Here is a 23,737-nt window from a genome sequence, read left to right as displayed (position 1 = left end):
ATTATTACAGACCAGCTAGATCTACTGTCTCTATTATATTATGACAGACCAGCTCGATCTAATGTCTCTATTATATTATGACAGACCATCTAGAGCTAATGTCTCTATTATATTATGACAGACCAGCTAGATCTACTGTCTCAATTATAACATGACAGACCAGCTCGATCTACTGTCTCTGTTATATTATGACAGACCAGCGATATCTAATGTCTCTATTATATTATGACAGACCAGCTAGATCTACTGTCTCTATTATATTATGACAGACCAGCTAGATATACTGTCTCTATTATATTATGACAGACCAGCTAGATATACTGTCTCTATTATATTATGACAGACCAGCTAGATATACTGTCTCTATTATATTATGACAGACCAGCTATATATACTGTCTCTATTGTATTATGACAGACCAGCTAGAACTACTGTCTCTATTGTATTATGACATACCAGCTAGATATACTGTCTCTATTGTATTATGACATACCAGCTAGATATACTGTCTCTATTATATTATGACAGACCAGCGAGATCTACTGTCTCTATTATATTATGACAGACCAGCTAGATCTACTGTCTCAATTATAACATGACAGACCAGCTAGATATACTGTCTCTATTATATTATGACAGACCAGCTAAATCTAATGTCTCTATTATATTATGACAGACCAGCTAGATCTAATGTCTCTATTATATTATGACATACCAGCTAGAGCTAATGTCTCTATTATATTATGACAGACCAGCGATATCTAATGTCTCTATTATATTATGACAGACCAGCTAGATCTACTGTCTCTATTATATTATGACAGACCAGCTAGATATACTGTCTCTATTATATTATGACAGACCAGCTAGATATACTGTCTCTATTATATTATGACAGACCAGCTAGATATACTGTCTCTATTATATTATGACAGACCAGCTATATATACTGTCTCTATTGTATTATGACAGACCAGCTAGAACTACTGTCTCTATTGTATTATGACATACCAGCTAGATATACTGTCTCTATTGTATTATGACATACCAGCTAGATATACTGTCTCTATTATATTATGACAGACCAGCGAGATCTACTGTCTCTATTATATTATGACAGACCAGCTAGATCTACTGTCTCAATTATAACATGACAGACCAGCTAGATATACTGTCTCTATTATATTATGACAGACCAGCTAAATCTAATGTCTCTATTATATTATGACAGACCAGCTAGATCTAATGTCTCTATTATATTATGACATACCAGCTAGAGCTAATGTCTCTATTATATTATTACAGACCAGCTAGATCTACTGTCTCTATTATATTATGACAGACCAGCTCGATCTAATGTCTCTGTTATATTATGACAGACCAGCTAGATCTAATGTCTCTATTATATTATGACAGACCAGTATGATCTACTGTCTCTTTTATATTATGACAGACCAGCTAGATCTACTGTCTCTATTATATTATGACAGATCGGCTAGATCTAATGTCTCTATTGTATTATGACAGACCAGCTAGATCTACAGTCTCTATTATATCATGACAGACCAGCTAGATCTACTGTCTCTATTATATTATGACAGACCAGCTCGATATACTGTCTCTATTATATTATGACAGACCAGCTAGATATACTGTCTCTATTATATTATGACAGACCAGCTAGATATACTGTCTCTATTATATTATGACAGACCAGCTAGATATACTGTCTCTATTATATTATGACAGACCAGCTAGATCTACTGTCTCTATTATATTATTACAGACCAGCTAGATCTACTGTCTCTATTGTATTATGACAGACCAGCTAGATCTACTGCCTCAATTATAACATGACAGACCAGCTCGATCTACTGTCTCTGTTATATTATGACAGACCAGCTAGATCTAATGTCTCTATTATATTATGACAGACCAGTATGATCTACTGTCTCTTTTATATTATGACAGACCAGCTAGATCTACTGTCTCTATTGTATTATGACATACCAACTAGATCTACTGTCTCTATTATATTATTACAGACCAGCTAGATCTACTGTCTCTATTGTATTATGACAGACCAGCTAAATCTACTGTCTCAATTATAACATGACAGACCAGCTCGATCTACTGTCTCTGTTATATTATGACACACCAGCTAGATCTAATGTCTCTATTATATTATGACAGACCAGCTAGATCTAATGTCTCTATTATATTATGACAGACCAGTATGATCTACTGTCTCTTTTATATTATGACAGACCAGCTAGATCTACTGTCTCTATTGTATTATGACATACCAACTAGATCTACTGTCTCTATTATATTATTACAGACCAGCTAGATCTACTGTCTCTATTGTATTATGACAGACCAGCTAGATCTACTGTCTCAATTATAACATGACAGACCAGCTCGATCTACTGTCTCTGTTATATTATGACAGACCAGCTAGATATACTGTCTCTATTATATTATGACAGACCAGCTAGATATACTGTCTCTATTATATTATGACAGACCAGCTAGATCTACTGTCTCTTTTATATTATGACAGACCAGCTAGATCTACTGTCTCTTTTATATTATGACAGACCAGCTAGATCTGCTGTCTCTATTGTATTATGACATACCAGCTAGATATACTGTCTCTATTATATTATGACAGACCAGCTAAATCTAATGTCTCTATTATATTATGACAGACCAGCTAGATCTAATGTCTCTATTATATTATGACATACCAGCTAGAGCTAATGTCTCTATTATATTATTACAGACCAGCTATATCTACTGTCTCTATTATATTATGACAGACCAGCTCGATCTACTGTCTCTGTTATATTATGACAGACCAGCGATATCTAATGTCTCTATTATATTATGACAGACCAGCTAGATCTACTGTCTCTATTATATTATGACAGACCAGCTAGATATACTGTCTCTATTATATTATGACAGACCAGCTAGATATACTGTCTCTATTATATTATGACAGACCAGCTAGATATACTGTCTCTATTATATTATGACAGACCAGCTATATATACTGTCTCTATTGTATTATGACAGACCAGCTAGAACTACTGTCTCTATTGTATTATGACATACCAGCTAGATATACTGTCTCTATTATATTATGACAGACCAGCGAGATCTACTGTCTCTATTATATTATGACAGACCAGCTAGATCTACTGTCTCAATTATAACATGACAGACCAGCTAGATATACTGTCTCTATTATATTATGACAGACCAGCTAAATCTAATGTCTCTATTATATTATGACAGACCAGCTAGATCTAATGTCTCTATTATATTATGACATACCAGCTAGAGCTAATGTCTCTATTATATTATTACAGACCAGCTAGATCTACTGTCTCTATTATATTATGACAGACCAGCTCGATCTAATGTCTCTATTATATTATGACAGACCATCTAGAGCTAATGTCTCTATTATATTATGACAGACCAGCTAGATCTACTGTCTCAATTATAACATGACAGACCAGCTTGATCTACTGTCTCATTGTATTATGACAGACCAGCTAGATCTACTGTCTCTATTATATTATGACAGACCAGCTAGATCTACTGTCTCTATTATATTATGACAGACCAGCTAGATATACTGTCTCTATTATATTATGACAGACCAGCTAGATCTACTGTCTCTATTATATTATGACAGACCAGCTAGAACTACTGTCTCTATTATATTATGACAGACCAGCTAGATATACTGTCTCTATTGTATTATGACAGACAGACCAGCTCTCTACTGTCTCTATATATATGACAGACCAGCTAGATCTACTGTCTCTATTATATTATTACAGACCAGCTAGATCTACTGTCTCTATTGTATTATGACAGACCAGCTATATGTCTCTATTATATTATGACAGACCAGCTAGATCTACTGTCTCTATTATATTATGACAGACCAGCTATCTAATGTCTCTATTATATTATGACAGACCATCTAGATCTACTGTCTCTATTATATTATGACAGACCAGCTAGATCTACTGTCTCTATTATATTATGACAGACCAGCTAGATATACTGTCTCTATTATAACATGACAGACCAGCTCGATCTAATGTCTCTATTATATTATGACAGACCATCTAGAGCTAATGTCTCTATTATATTATGACAGACCAGCTGATCTACTGTCTCTATTATATTATGACAGACCAGCTAGATATACTGTCTCTATTATATTATGACAGACCAGTCTCTAATGTCTCTGTTATATTATGACAGACCAGCTAGATCTGTCTCTATTATATTATGACAGACCAGCTAGATCTACTATTATATTATTACAGACCAGCAGATCTACTGTCTCTATTATATTATGACAGACCAGCTCGATCTAATGTCTCTATTATATTATGACAGACCATCGAGAGCTAATGTCTCTATTATATTATGACAGACCAGCTAGATCTACTATCTCTATTATATTATGACAGACCAGCTAGATATACTGTCTCTATTATATTATGACAGATCGGCTAGATCTAATGTCTCTATTATATTATTACAGACCAGCTAGATCTACTGTCTCTATTATCTTATGACAGACCAGTATGATCTACTGTCTCTTTTATATTATGACAGACCAGCTAGATCTACTGTCTCTATTATATTATGACAGATCGGCTAGATCTAATGTCTCTATTATATTATGACAGACCAGCTAGATCTACTGTCTCTATTATATTATGACAGACCAGCTAGATATACTGTCTCTATTATATTATGACAGACCAGCTAGATATACTGTCTCTATTATATTATGACAGACCAGCTAGATATACTGTCTCTATTGTACTATGACAGACCAGCTAGAACTACTGTCTCTATTGTATTATGACATACCAGCTAGATATACTGTCTCTATTATATTTTGACAGACCAGCAAGATCTACTGTCTCTTTTATATTATGACAGACCAGCTAGATCTACTGTCTCTATTGTATTATGACATACCAGCTAGATATACTGTCTCTATTATATTATGACAGACCAGCTAGATCTACTGTCTCTATTATATTATTACAGACCAGCTAGATCTACTGTCTCTATTATATTATGACAGACCAGCTAGATATACTGTCTCTATTATATTATGACAGACCAGCTAGATATACTGTCTCTATTATATTATGACAGACCAGCTAGATATACTGTCTCTATTATATTATGACAGACCAGCTAGATATACTGTCTCTATTATATTATGACAGACCAGCTAGATATACTGTCTCTATTGTATTATGACAGACCAGCTAGAACTACTGTCTCTATTGTATTATGACATACCAGCTAGATATACTGTCTCTATTATATTTTGACAGACCAGCAAGATCTACTGTCTCTTTTATATTATGACAGACCAGCTAGATCTACTGTCTCTATTGTATTATGACATACCAGCTAGATATACTGTCTCTATTATATTATGACAGACCAGCTAGATCTACTGTCTCTATTATATTATGACAGACCAGCTAGATCTACTGTCTCTATTATATTATGACAGACCAGCTAGATATACTGTCTCTATTATATTATGACAGACCAGCTAGATATACGGTCTCTATTATATTATGACAGACCAGCTAGATCTACTGTCTCTATTGTATTATGACATACCAGCTAGATATACTGTCTCTATTATATTATGACAGACCAGCTAGATATACTGTCTCTATTATATCATGACAGACCAGCTAGATCTACTGTCTCTTTTATAGTATGACAGACCAGCTAGATCTACTGTCTCTATTATATTATGACAGATCGGCTAGATCTAATGCCTCTATTATATTATGACAGACCAGCTAGATCTACTGTTTCTATTATATTATGACAGACCAGCTAGATCTACTGTCTCTATTGTATTATGACATACCAACTAGATCTACTGTCTCTATTATATTATTACAGACCAGCTAGATCTACTGTCTCTATTATATTATGACAGATCGGCTCGATCTAATGTCTCTATTATATTATGACAGACCAGCTAGATCTACTGTTTCTATTATATTATGACAGACCAGCTAGATCTACTGTCTCTATTGTATTATGACATACCAGCTAGATATACTGTCTCTATTATATTATGACAGACCAGCTAGATATACTGTCTCTATTATATTATGACAGACCAGCTAGATCTACTTTCTCTTTTAAATTATGACAGACCAGCTAGATCTACTGTCTCTAATTGTATTATGACAGACCAGCTAGATATACTGTCTCTATTGTATTATGACAGACCAGCTAGAACTACTGTCTCTATTGTATTATGACATACCAGCTAGATATACTGTCTCTATTATATTATGACAGACCAGCTAGATCTACTGTCTTTTTATATTATGACAGACCAGCTAGATCTACTGTCTCTGGTATTATGACATACCAGCTAGATACACTGTCTCTATTATATTATGACAGACCAGCTAAATCTAATGTCTCTATTATATTATGACAGACCAGCTAGATCTACTGTCTCAATTATAACATGACAGACCAGCTCGATCTACTGTCTCTGTTATATTATGACAGACCAGCTAGATCTAATGTCTCTATTATATTATGACAGACCAGCTAGATCTACTGTCTCTATTATATTATTACAGACCAGCTAGATCTACGTTCTCTATTATATTATGACAGACCAGCTCGATCTAATGTCTCTATTATATTATGACAGACCAGCTAGATCTACTGTCTCTATTATATTATGACAGACCAGCTAGATATACTGTCTCAATTATAACATGACAGACCAGCTCGATCTACTGTATCTGTTATATTATGACAGACCAGCTAGATCTAATGTCTCTATTATATTATGACAGACCAGCTCGATCTAATGTCTCTATTATATTATGACAGACCATCTAGATCTAATGTCTCTATTATATTATGACTGACCAGCTAGATCTACTGTCTCTATTATATGATGACAGACCAGCTAGATATACTGTCTCTATTATATTATGACAGAACGGCTAGATCTAATGTCTCTATTATATTATTACAGACCAGCTAGATCTACTGTCTCTATTATATTATGACAGACCAGTATGATCTACTGTCTCTTTTATATTATGACAGACCAGCTAGATCTACTGTCTCTATTATATTATGACAGACCAGCTAGATCTACTGTCTCTATTATATTATGACAGACCAGCTAGATCTACTGTCTCTATTATATTATGACAGACCAGCTAGATATACTGTCTCTATTATATTATGACAGACCAGCTAGATCTACTGTCTCTATTATATTATGACAGACCAGCTAGATATACTGTCTCTATTATATTATGACAGACCAGCTAGATATACTGTCTCTATTATATTATGACAGACCAGCTAGATCTACTGTCTTTTTTATATTATGACAGACCAGCTAGATCTACTGTCTCTATTGTATTATGACATACCAGCTAGATATACTGTCTCTATTATATTATGACAGACCAGGCTAGATCTAATGTCTCTATTATATTATTACAGACCAGCTAGATCTACTGTCTCTATTATATTATGACAGAACAGTATGATCTACTGTCTCTTTTATATTATGACAGACCAGCTAGATCTACTGTCTCTATTATATTATGACAGATCGGCTAGATCTAATGTCTCTATTGTATTATGACAGACCAGCTAGATCTACTGTCTCTATTATATTATGACAGACCAGCTAGATCTACTGTCTCTATTATATTATGACAGACCAGCTAGATATACTGTCTCTATTATATTATGACAGACCAGCTAGATATACTGTCTCTATTATATTATGACAGACCAGCTAGATCTACTATTTCTATAATATAATGACAGACCAGCTAGATCTACTGTCTCTATTATATTATGACAGACCAGCTAGATATACTGTCTCTATTGTATTATGACAGACCAGCTAGATATACTGTCTCTATTGTATTATGACAGACCAGCTAGAACTACTGTCTCTATTATATTATGACATACCAGCTAGATATACTGTCTCTATTATATTATGACAGACCAGCTAGATCTACTGTCTTTTTTATATTATGACAGACCAGCTAGATCTACTGTCTCTATTGTATTATGACATACCAGCTAGATATACTGTCTCTATTATATTATGACAGACCAGCTAAATCTAATGTCTCTATTATATTATGACAGACCAGCTAGATCTACTGTCTCAATTATAACATGACAGACCAGCTCGATCTACTGTCTCTGTTATATTATGACAGACCAGCTAGATCTAATGTCTCTATTATATTATGACAGACCAGCTAGATCTACTGTCTCTATTATATTATTACAGACCAGCTGTCTCTTTCTATTATATTATGACAGACCAGCTCGATCTAATGTCTCTATTATATTATGACAGACCAGCTAGATCTACTGTCTCTATTATATTATGACAGACCAGCTGTATACTGTCTCAATATAACATGACAGACCAGCTCGATCTACTGTCTCTATTATATTATGACAGACCAGCTAGATCTAATGTCTCTATTATATTATGACAGACCAGCTCGATCTAATGTCTCTATTATATTATGACAGACCATCTAGAGCTAATGTCTCTATTATATTATGACAGACCAGCTAGATCTACTGTCTCTATTATATGATGACAGACCAGCTAGATATACTGTCTCTATTATATTATGACAGAAAGGCTAGATCTAATGTCTCTATTATATTATTACAGACCAGCTAGATCTACTGTCTCTATTATATTATGACAGACAGCTATGATCTACTGTCTCTTTTATATTATGACAGACCAGCTAGATCTACTGTCTCTATTATATTATGACAGATCGGCTAGATCTAATGTCTCTATTGTATTATGACAGACCAGCTAGATCTACTGTCTCTATTATATTATGACAGACCAGCTAGATCTACTGTCTATATTATATTATGACAGACCAGCTAGATATACTGTCTCTATTATATTATGACAGACCAGCTCGATATACTGTCTCTATTATATTATGACAGACCAGCTAGATCTACTATTTCTATAATATAATGACAGACCAGCTAGATCTACTGTCTCTATTATATTATGACAGACCAGCTAGATATACTGTCTCTATTGTATTATGACAGACCAGCTAGATATACTGTCTCTATTGTATTATGACAGACCAGCTAGAACTACTGTCTCTATTGTATTATGACATACCAGCTAGATATACTGTCTCTATTATATTATGACAGACCAGCTAGATCTACTGTCTTTTTATATTATGACAGACCAGCTAGATCTACTGTCTCTATTGTATTATGACATACCAGCTAGATATACTGTCTCTATTATATTATGACAGACCAGCTAAATCTAATGTTTCTATTATATTATGACAGACCAGCTAGATCTACTGTCTCAATTATAACATGACAGACCAGCTCGATCTACTGTCTCTGTTATATTATGACAGACCAGCTAGATCTAATGTCTCTATTATATTATGACAGACCAGCTAGATCTACTGTCTCTATTATATTATTACAGACCAGCTAGATCTACTTTCTCTATTATATTATGACAGACCAGCTCGATCTAATGTCTCTATTATATTATGACAGACCAGCTAGATCTACTGTCTCTATTATATTATGACAGACCAGCTAGATATACTGTCTCAATTATAACATGACAGACCAGCTCAATCTACTGTCTCTGTTATATTATGACAGACCAGCTAGATCTAATGTCTCTATTATATTATGACAGACCAGCTCGATCTAATGTCTCTATTATATTATGACAGACCATCTAGAGCTAATGTCTCTATTATATTATGACAGACCAGTATGATCTACTGTCTCTTTTATATTATGACAGACCAGCTAGATCTACTGTCTCTATTATATTATGACAGATCGGCTAGATCTAATGTCTCTATTGTATTATGACAGACCAGCTAGATCTACTGTCTCTATTATATTATGACAGACCAGCTAGATCTACTGTCTATATTATATTATGACAGACCAGCTAGATATACTGTCTCTATTATATTATGACAGACCAGCTAGATATACTGTCTCTATTATATTATGACAGACCAGCTAGATCTACTATTTCTATAATATAATGACAGACCAGCTAGATCTACTGTCTCTATTATATTATGACAGACCAGCTAGATCTAATGTCTCTATTATATTATGACAGACCAGCTAGAACTACTGTCTCTATTGTATTATGACATACCAGCTAGATATACTGTCTCTATTATATTATGACAGACCAGCTAGATCTACTGTCTTTTTATATTATGACAGACCAGCTAGATCTACTGTCTCTATTGTATTATGACATACCAGCTAGATATACTGTCTCTATTATATTATGACAGACCAGCTAAATCTAATGTCTCTATTATATTTTGACAGACCAGCAATATCTACTGTCTCTATTATATTATGACAGACCAGATAGATCTCCTGTCTCTATTATATTATGACAGACCAGCTAGATCTACTGTCTCTATTATATTATCACAGACCAGATAGATCTACTGTCTCTATTATATTTTGACAGACCAGCAAAATCTACTATCTCTATTATATTATGACAGACCAGCTAGATCTACTGTCTCTATTATATTATGACAGACCAGCTAGATCTATTGTCTCTTTTATATTATGACAGACCAGCTAGATCTACTGTTTCTATTATATTATGACAGACCAGCTAGATCTACTATTTCTATAATATAATGACAGACCAGCTAGATCTACTGTCTCTATTATATTATGACAGACCAGCTAGATCTAATGTCTCTATTATATTATGACAGACCAGCTAGATCTACTGTCTCTTTTATATTATGACAGACCAGCTAGATCTACTGTCTCTATTATATTATGACAGACCAGCGAGATCTACTGTTTCTATTATATTATGACAGACCAGCTAGATCTACTATTTCTATAATATAATGACAGACCAGCTAGATCTACTGTCACTATTATATTATGACAGACCAGCTAGATCTAATGTCTCTATTATATTATGACAGACCAGCTAGATCTACTGTCTCTTTATATTATGACAGACCAGCTAGATCTACTGTCTCTATTATATAATTACAGACCAGCTAGATATACTACTTCTATTATTTTATAACAGACCAGCTAGATCTACTGTGTCTATTATATTATGACAGACCAGCTTGATCTACTATTTATATAATATAATGACAGACCAGCTAGATCTACTGTCTCTATTATATTATGACAGACCAGCTAGATCTACTGTCTCTGTTATAATATGACAGACCAGCTAGATCTCCTGTCTCTATTATATTAAGACAGACCAGCTAGATCTACTGTCTCTATTATATTATGACAGACCAGCTAGATATTCTGTCTGTATTATAATATTACAGTCCAGCTAGATCTACTGTATTTTTTATAATATTACAGACCAACTAGATCTACTGTTTCTATTATATTATGACAGACCAGCTAGATCTACTGTTTATATAATATAATGACAGACCAGCTAGATCTACTGTTTCTATTATATTATGACAGACCAGCTAGATCTACTATTTCTATAATATAATGACAGACCAGCTAGATCTACTGTCTCTATTATATTATGACAGACCAGCTAGATCTACTACCTCTATTATTTTATGATAGACCGGATAGATCTATGACAGACCAGCTAGATCTACTATATCTATTATATTATGACTGACCAGCTAGATCTATGACAGACCAGCTAGATCTTTTGTCTCTATTATATTATGATAGACCAGCTCGATCTACTGTCTCTATTATAATATGACTGACCAGCTAGATCTATGACAGACCAGCTAGATATACTGTCTCTATCATAATATGACAGACCAGCTAGATCTTCTGTCTCTATTATATTATGATAGACCAGCTAGATCTACTGTCTCATTTACATTATGACAGACCAGCTGGATCTACTGACTCTATTATAATATGACTGACCAGCTAGATCTATGACAATCCAGCTCGATCTTCTGTCTCTATTATATTATGATTGACCAGCTAGATCTAATGTCTCTATTATATTATGACAGACCAGCTAGATATCTCTATTGTATTATGACAGACCAGCTAGATCTAATATCTCTATTATATTATGACAGACCAGCTAGATCTACTGTCTCTATTGTATTATGACAGACCAGCTAGATCTACTGTCTCTATTATATTATGACAGACCAGCTAGATCTACTGTCTCTATATATTATGACAGACCAGCTAGATCTATTGTCTCTATTATATTATGACAGACCAGCTAGGTAAACTGTCTCTATTATATTATGACAGATCAGCTAGATCTACTGTTTCTATTATATTATGACAGACCAGCTAGATCTACTGTCTCTATTGTATTATGACAGACCAGCTAGATCTAATGTCTCTATTATATTATGACAGACCAGCTAGATCTACTGTCTCTTTTATATTGTGACAGACCAGCTAGATCTACTGTCTCTATTATATCATGACAGACCAGCTAGATCTACTGTTTCTATTATATTATGACAGACCAGCTAGATCTACTATTTCTATAATATAATGACAGACCAGCTAGATCTATTGTCTCTATTATATTATGACAGACCAGCTAGATATACTGTCTCTTTTATATTATGACAGACCAGCTAGATCTACTGTCTCTATTGTATTATGACAGACCAGCTAGATCTAATGTCTCTATTATATTATGACAGACCAGCGAGATCTACTGTTTCTATTATATTATGACAGACCAGCTAGATCTACTATTTCTATAATATAATGACAGACCAGCTAGATCTACTGTCTCTATTGTATTATGACAGACCAGCTAGATTTAATGTCTCTATTATATTATGACAGACCAGCTAGATCTACTGTCTCTTTTATATTGTGACAGACCAGCTAGATCTACTGTCTCTATTATATTATGACAGACCAGCTAGATCTACTGTTTCTATTATATTATGACAGACCAGCTAGATCTACTATTTCTATAATATAATGACAGACCAGCTAGATCTATTGTCTCTATTATATTATGACAGACCAGCTAGATATACTGTCTCTATTATATTATGACAGATCAGCTAGATCTACTGTCTCTATTATATTATGACAGACCAGCTAGATATACTGTCTCTTTTATATTATGACAGACCAGCTAGATCTACTGTCTCTTTTATATTATGACAGACCAGCTAGATATACTGTCTCTATTATATTATGACAGACCAGCTAGATCTACTGTCTCTTTTATATTGTGACAGACCAGCTAGATCTACTGTCTCTATTATATTATGACAGACCAGCTAGATCTACTGTTTCTATTATATTATGACAGACCAGCTAGATCTACTATTTCTATAATATAATGACAGACCAGCTAGATCTATTGTCTCTATTATATTATGACAGACCAGCTAGATATACTGTCTCTTTTATATTATGACAGACCAGCTAGATCTACTGTCTCTATTATATTATGACAGACCAGCGAGATCTACTGTTTCTATTATATTATGACAGACCAGCTAGATCTACTATTTCTATAATATAATGACAGACCAGCTAGATCTACTGTCACTATTATATTATGACAGACCAGCTAGATCTAATGTCTCTATTATATTATGACAGACCAGCTAGATCTACTGTCTCTTTTATATTATGACAGAGCAGCTAGATCTACTGTCTCTATTATATAATTACAGACCAGCTAGATATACTACTTCTATTATTTTATAACAGACCAGCTAGATCTACTGTGTCTATTATATTATGACAGACCAGCTTGATCTACTATTTATATAATATAATGACAGACCAGCTAGATCTACTGTCTCTATTATATTATGACAGACCAGCTAGATCTACTGTCTCTGTTATAATATGACAGACCAGCTAGATCTACTGTCTCTTTTATATTGTGACAGACCAGCTAGATCTACTGTCTCTATTATATTATAACAGACCAGCTAGATCTACTGTGTCTATTATATTATGACAGACCAGCTTGATCTACTATTTCTATAATATAATGACAGACCAGCTAGATCTATTGTCTCTATTATATTATGACAGCCCAGCTAGATATACTGTCTCTATTATATTATGACAGATCAGCTAGATCTACTGTCTCTTTTATATTTTGACAGACCAGCTAGATCTACTGTCTCTATTATATTATGACAGACCAGCTAGATCTACTGTCTCTTTTATATTATGACAGACCAGCTAGATCTACTGTCTCTATTATATTATGACAGACCAGCTAGATCTACTGTCTCTATTATATTATGACAGACCAGCTAGATCTACTGTTTCTATTATATTATGACAGACCAGCTAGATCTACTGTCTCTATTATATTTATGACAGACCAGCTAGATCTACTGTCTCTATTATATTATGACAGACCAGCTAGATCTACTGTCTCTATTATATTATGACAGACCAGCTAGATCTACTGTCTCTTTTATATTGTGACAGACCAGCTAGATCTACTGTCTCTATTATATTATGACAGACCAGCTAGATCTACTGTTTCTATTATATTATGACAGACCAGCTAGATCTACTATCTCTATAATATAATGACAGACCAGCTAGATCTACTGTCTCTATTATAATATGACAGACCAGCTAGATCTACTGTCTCTGTGTCTCTATTATATTTTGACAGACCAGCTAGATCTACTGTCTCTATTATATTATGACAGACCAGCTAGATCTACTGTCTCTATTATATTATGACAGACCAGCTAGATCTACTGTCTCTATTATATGATGACAGTCCAGCTCGATCTACTGTCTCTATTATATTATGACAGACCAGCTAGATACCGTCTCTATTATATTATGACAGTCCAGCTAGATCTACTGTCTCTATTATATTATGACAGACCAGCTAGATCTACTGTCTCTATTATATGATGACAGACCAGCTAGATCTACTGTCTATTATATTATGACAGACCAGCTAGATCTATTGTCTCTATTATATTTTGACAGACCAGCTAGATCTACTGTCTTATATATATTATGACAGACCAGCTAGATCTACTGTCTCTATTATATTATGACAGACCAGCTAGATCTACTGTCTCTATTATATTATGACAGACCAGCTAGATCTACTGTCTCTATTATATTATGACAGACCAGCTAGATCTACTGTCTCTATTATATTATGACAGACCAGCTAGATCTACTGTCTCTATTATATTATGACAGACCAGCTAGATCTACTGTCTCTATTATATTATGACAGACCAGCTAGATCTACTGTCTCTATTATATTATGACAGACCAGCTAGATCTACTGTCTCTATTATATTATGACAGACCAGCTAGATCTACTGTCTCTATTATATTATGACAGACCAGCTAGATCTACTGTCTCTATTATATTATGACAGACCAGCTAGATCTACTGTCTCTATTATATTATGACAGACCAGCTAGATCTACTATTTCTATAATATTATGACAGACCAGCTAGATCTACTGTCTCTATTATATTATGACAGACCAGCTAGATCTACTGTCTCTATTATATTATGACAGACCAGCTAGATCTACTGTCTCTTTTATATTATGACAGACCAGCTAGATCTACTGTCTCTATTATATTATGACAGACCAGCTAGATCTACTGTCTCTATTATATTATGACAGACCAGCTAGATCTACTGTCTCTATTATATTATGACAGACCAGCTTGATCTACTGTTTATATTATATTATGACAGACCAGCTAGATCTACTGTCTCTATTATATTATGACAGACCAGCTAGATCTACTGTCTCTATTATATTATGACAGACCAGCTAGATCTACTGTCTCTTTTATATTATGACAGACCAGCTAGATCTACTGTCTCTATTATATTATGACAGACCAGCTAGATCTACTGTTTCTATTATATTATGACAGACCAGCTAGATCTACTGTCTCTATAATATAATGACAGACCAGCTAGATCTACTGTCTCTATTATATTATGACAGGCCAGGTAGATATACTGTCTCTATTATATTATGACAGACCAGCTAGATATACTGTCTTCATGTCTCTATTATATTATGACAGACCAGCTAGATCTACTGTCTCTATTGTATTATGACAGACCAGCTAGATCTACTGTCTCTATTATATTATGACAGACCAGCTAGATCTACTGTCTCTATTATATTATGACAGACCAGCTAGATCTACTGTCTCTATTATATTATGACAGACCAGCTAGATCTACTGTCTCTATTATATTATGACAGACCAGCTAGATCTACTGTCTCTATTATATTATGACAGACCAGCTAGATCTACTGTCTCTATTATATTATGACAGACCAGCTAGATCTACTGTCTCTATTATATTATGACAGACCAGCTAGATCTACTGTCTCTATTATATTATGACAGACCAGCTAGATCTACTGTCTCTATTATATTATGACAGACCAGCTAGATCTACTGTTTCTATTATATTATGACAGACCAGCTAGATCTACTGTCTCTATTATATTATGACAGACCAGCTAGATCTACTGTCTCTATTATATTATGACAGACCAGCTAGATCTACTGTCTCTTTTATATTATGACAGACCAGCTAGATCTACTGTCTCTATTATATTATGACAGACCAGCGAGATCTACTGTCTCTATTATATTATGACAGACCAGCTAGATCTACTATTTCTATAATATAATGACAGACCAGCTAGATCTACTGTCACTATTATATTATGACAGACCAGCTAGATCTAATGTCTCTATTATATTATGACAGACCAGCTAGATCTACTGTCTCTTTTATATTATGACAGACCAGCTAGATCTACTGTCTCTATTATATAATTACAGACCAGCTAGATATACTACTTCTATTATTTTATAACAGACCAGCTAGATCTACTGTCTCTATTATATTATGACAGACCAGCTTGATCTACTATTTATATAATATAATGACAGACCAGCTAGATCTACTGTCTCTATTATATTATGACAGACCAGCTAGATCTACTGTCTCTGTTATAATATGACAGACCAGCTAGATCTACTGTCTCTTTTATATTATGACAGACCAGCTAGATCTAATGTCTCTATTATATTATGACAGACCAGCTAGATCTACTGTTTCTATTATATTATGACAGACCAGCTAGATCTACTATTTCTATAATATAATGACAGACCAGCTAGATCTACTGTCTCTATTATATTATGACAGACCAGCTAGATCTACTGTCTCTATTATATTATGACAGACCAGCTAGATCTACTGTCTCTATTATATTATGACAGACCAGCTAGATCTACTGTCTCTATTATATTATGACAGACCAGCTAGATCTACTGTCTCTATTATATTATGACAGACCAGCTAGATCTACTGTCTCTATTATATTATGACAGACCAGCTAGATCTACTGTCTCTATTATATTATGACAGACCAGCTAGATCTACTGTCTCTATTATATTATGACAGACCAGCTAGATCTACTGTCTCTATTATATTATGACAGACCAGCTAGATCTACTGTCTCTATTATATTATGACAGACCAGCTAGATCTACTGTCTCTATTATATTATGACAGACCAGCTAGATCTACTGTCTCTTTTATATTATGACAGACCAGCTAGATCTACTGTCTCTATTATATTATGACAGACCAGCTAGATCTACTGTTTCTATTATATTATGACAGACCAGCTAGATCTACTATTTCTATAATATAATGACAGACCAGCTAGATCTATTGTCTCTATTATATTATGACAGACCAGCTAGATATACTGTCTCTTTTATATTATGACAGACCAGCTAGATCTACTGTCTCTATTATATTATGACAGACCAGCTAGATCTACTGTTTCTATTATATTATGACAGACCAGCTAGATCTACTATTTCTATAATATAATGACAGACCAGCTAGATCTACTGTCACTATTATATTATGACAGACCAGCTAGATCTAATGTCTCTATTATATTATGACAGACCAGCTAGATCTACTGTCTCTTTTATATTATGACAGACCAGCTAGATCTACTGTCTCTATTATATAATTACAGACCAGCTAGATATACTACTTCTATTATTTTATAACAGACCAGCTAGATCTATTGTCTCTATTATATTATGACAGACCAGCTTGATCTACTATTTATATAATATAATGACAGACCAGCTAGATCTACTGTCTCTATTATATTATGACAGACCAGCTAGATCTACTGTCTCTGTTATAATATGACAGACCAGCTAGATCTACTGTCTCTATTATATTAAGACAGACCAGCTAGATCTACTGTCTCTATTATATTGTGACAGACCAGCTAGATCTACTGTCTCTATTATATTATGACAGACCAGCTAGATCTACTGTCTCTATTATATTATGACAGACCAGCTAGATCTACTGTTTCTATTATATTGTGACAGACCAGCTAGATCTACTATTTCTATAATATAATGACAGACCAGCTAGATCTACTGTCTCTATTATATTATGACAGACCAGCTAGATATACTGTCTCTATTGTATTATGACAGACCAGCTAGATATACTGTCTCTGTTGTATTATGACAGACCAGCTAGAACTACTGTCTCTATTGTATTATGACATACCAGCTAGATATACTGTCTCTATTATATTATGACAGACCAGCTAGATCTACTGTCTTTTTTATATTATGACAGACCAGCTAGATCTACTGTCTCTATTGTATTATGACATACCAGCTAGATATACTGTCTCTATTATATTATGACAGACCAGCTAAATCTAATGTCTCTATTATATTATGACAGACCAGCTAGATCTACTGTCTCAATTATAACATGACAGACCAGCTCGATCTACTGTCTCTGTTATTATATTATGACAGACCAGCTAGATCTAATGTCTCTATTATATTATGACAGACCAGCTAGATCTACTGTCTCTATTATATTATTACAGACCAGCTAGATCTACTTTCTCTATTATATTATGACAGACCAGCTCGATCTAATGTCTCTATTATATTATGACAGACCAGCTAGATCTACTGTCTCTATTATATTATGACAGACCAGCTAGATATACTGTCTCAATTATAACATGACAGACCAGCTCGATCTACTGTCTCTGTTATATTATGACAGACCAGCTAGATCTAATGTCTCTATTATATTATGACAGACCAGCTCGATCTAATGTCTCTATTATATTATGACAGACCATCTAGAGCTAATGTCTCTATTATATTATGACAGACCAGCTAGATCTACTGTCTCTATTATATGATGACAGACCAGCTAGATATACTGTCTCTATTATATTATGACAGAACGGCTAGATCTAATGTCTCTATTATATTATTACAGACCAGCTAGATCTACTGTCTCTATTATATTATGACAGACCAGTATGATCTACTGTCTCTTTTATATTATGACAGACCAGCTAGATCTACTGTCTCTATTATATTATGACAGATCGGCTAGATCTAATGTCTCTATTGTATTATGACAGACCAGCTAGATCTACTGTCTCTATTATATTATGACAGACCAGCTAGATCTACTGTCTATATTATATTATGACAGACCAGCTAGATATACTGTCTCTATTATATTATGACAGACCAGCTAGATATACTGTCTCTATTATATTATGACAGACCAGCTAGATCTACTATTTCTATAATATAATGACAGACCAGCTAGATCTACTGTCTCTATTATATTATGACAGACCAGCTAGATCTAATGTCTCTATTATATTATGACAGACCAGCTAGAACTACTGTCTCTATTGTATTATGACATACCAGCTAGATATACTGTCTCTATTATATTATGACAGACCAGCTAGATCTACTGTCTTTTTATATTATGACAGACCAGCTAGATCTACTGTCTCTATTGTATTATGACATACCAGCTAGATATACTGTCTCTATTATATTATGACAGACCAGCTAAATCTAATGTCTCTATTATATTTTGACAGACCAGCAATATCTACTGTCTCTATTATATTATGACAGACCAGATAGATCTCCTGTCTCTATTATATTATGACAGACCAGCTAGATCTACTGTCTCTATTATATTATCACAGACCAGATAGATCTACTGTCTCTATTATATTTTGACAGACCAGCAAAATCTACTATCTCTATTATATTATGACAGACCAGCTAGATCTACTGTCTCTATTATATTATGACAGACCAGCTAGATCTATTGTCTCTATTATATTATGACAGACCAGCTAGATCTACTGTTTCTATTATATTATGACAGACCAGCTAGATCTACTATTTCTATAATATAATGACAGACCAGCTAGATCTACTGTCTCTATTATATTATGACAGACCAGCTAGATCTAATGTCTCTATTATATTATGACAGACCAGCTAGATCTACTGTCTCTTTTATATTATGACAGACCAGCTAGATCTACTGTCTCTATTATATTATGACAGACCAGCGAGATCTACTGTTTCTATTATATTATGACAGACCAGCTAGATCTACTATTTCTATAATATAATGACAGACCAGCTAGATCTACTGTCACTATTATATTATGACAGACCAGCTAGATCTAATGTCTCTATTATATTATGACAGACCAGCTAGATCTACTGTCTCTTTTATATTATGACAGACCAGCTAGATCTACTGTCTCTATTATATAATTACAGACCAGCTAGATATACTACTTCTATTATTTTATAACAGACCAGCTAGATCTACTGTGTCTATTATATTATGACAGACCAGCTTGATCTACTATTTATATAATATAATGACAGACCAGCTAGATCTACTGTCTCTATTATATTATGACAGACCAGCTAGATCTACTGTCTCTGTTATATATGACAGACCAGCTAGATCTCCTGTCTCTATTATATTAAGACAGACCAGCTAGATCTACTGTCTCTATTATATTATGACAGACCAGCTAGATATTCTGTCTGTATTATAATATTACAGACCAGCTAGATCTACTGTATTTTTATAATATTACAGACCAGCTAGATCTACTGTTTCTATTATATTATTACAGACCAGCTAGATCTACTGTATTTTTTATAATATTACAGACCAGCTAGATCTACTGTTTCTATTATATTATGACAGACCAGCTAGATCTACTATTTCTATAATATAATGACAGACCAGCTAGATCTACTGTCTCTATTATATTATGACAGACCAGCTAGATCTACTACCTCTATTATTTTATGATAGACCGGATAGATCTATGACAGACCAGCTAGATCTACTATATCTATTATATTATGACTGACCAGCTAGATCTATGACAGACCAGCTAGATCTTTTGTCTCTATTATATTATGATAGACCAGCTCGATCTACTGTCTCTATTATAATATGACTGACCAGCTAGATCTATGACAGACCAGCTAGATATACTGTCTCTATCATAATATGACAGACCAGCTAGATCTTCTGTCTCTATTATATTATGACAGACCAGCTAGATCTACTGTCTCTATTATATTATGACAGACCAGCTAGATCTACTGTCTCAATTATATTATTACAGACCAGCTAGATCTACTGTCTCTATCATAATATGACAGACCAGCTAGATCTACTGTCTCTATTATATTATGACAGACCAGCTAGATCTACTGTCTCTATTATATTATTACAGACCAGCTAGATCTACTTTCTCTATTATATTATGACAGACCAGCTCGATCTAATGTCTCTATTATATTATGACAGACCAGCTAGATCTACTGTCTCTATTATATTATGACAGACCAGCTAGATATACTGTCTCAATTATAACATGACAGACCAGCTCGATCTACTGTCTCTGTTATATTATGACAGACCAGCTAGATCTAATGTCTCTATTATATTATGACAGACCAGCTCGATCTAATGTCTCTATTATATTATGACAGACCATCTAGAGCTAATGTCTCTATTATATTATGACAGACCAGCTAGATCTACTGTCTCTATTATATGATGACAGACCAGCTAGATATACTGTCTCTATTATATTATGACAGAACGGCTAGATCTAATGTCTCTATTATATTATTACAGACCAGCTAGATCTACTGTCTCTATTATATTATGACAGACCAGTATGATCTACTGTCTCTTTTATATTATGACAGACCAGCTAGATCTACTGTCTCTATTATATTATGACAGATCGGCTAGATCTAATGTCTCTATTGTATTATGACAGACCAGCTAGATCTACTGTCTCTATTATATTATGACAGACCAGCTAGATCTACTGTCTATATTATATTATGACAGACCAGCTAGATATACTGTCTCTATTATATTATGACAGACCAGCTAGATATACTGTCTCTATTATATTATGACAGACCAGCTAGATCTACTATTTCTATAATATAATGACAGACCAGCTAGATCTACTGTCTCTATTATATTATGACAGACCAGCTAGATCTAATGTCTCTATTATATTATGACAGACCAGCTAGAACTACTGTCTCTATTGTATTATGACATACCAGCTAGATATACTGTCTCTATTATATTATGACAGACCAGCTAGATCTACTGTCTTTTTTATATTATGACAGACCAGCTAGATCTACTGTCTCTATTGTATTATGACATACCAGCTAGATATACTGTCTCTATTATATTATGACAGACCAGCTAAATCTAATGTCTCTATTATATTTTGACAGACCAGCAATATCTACTGTCTCTATTATATTATGACAGACCAGATAGATCTCCTGTCTCTATTATATTATGACAGACCAGCTAGATCTACTGTCTCTATTATATTATCACAGACCAGATAGATCTACTGTCTCTATTATATTTTGACAGACCAGCAAAATCTACTATCTCTATTATATTATGACAGACCAGCTAGATCTACTGTCTCTATTATATTATGACAGACCAGCTAGATCTATTGTCTCTATTATATTATGACAGACCAGCTAGATCTACTGTTTCTATTATATTATGACAGACCAGCTAGATCTACTATTTCTATAATATAATGACAGACCAGCTAGATCTACTGTCTCTATTATATTATGACAGACCAGCTAGATCTAATGTCTCTATTATATTATGACAGACCAGCTAGATCTACTGTCTCTTTTATATTATGACAGACCAGCTAGATCTACTGTCTCTATTATATTATGACAGACCAGCGAGATCTACTGTTTCTATTATATTATGACAGACCAGCTAGATCTACTATTTCTATAATATAATGACAGACCAGCTAGATCTACTGTCACTATTATATTATGACAGACCAGCTAGATCTAATGTCTCTATTATATTATGACAGACCAGCTAGATCTACTGTCTCTTTTATATTATGACAGACCAGCTAGATCTACTGTCTCTATTATATAATTACAGACCAGCTAGATATACTACTTCTATTATTTTATAACAGACCAGCTAGATCTACTGTGTCTATTATATTATGACAGACCAGCTTGATCTACTATTTATATAATATAATGACAGACCAGCTAGATCTACTGTCTCTATTATATTATGACAGACCAGCTAGATCTACTGTCTCTGTTATAATATGACAGACCAGCTA

The sequence above is a fragment of the Oncorhynchus keta genome, chromosome 8 (genome assembly GCF_023373465.1).
Source record: "Oncorhynchus keta strain PuntledgeMale-10-30-2019 chromosome 8, Oket_V2, whole genome shotgun sequence".
NCBI classification, from domain to species: Eukaryota; Metazoa; Chordata; class Actinopteri; order Salmoniformes; family Salmonidae; genus Oncorhynchus; species Oncorhynchus keta.
Note: the sequence above shows the minus strand (reverse complement) of the source record.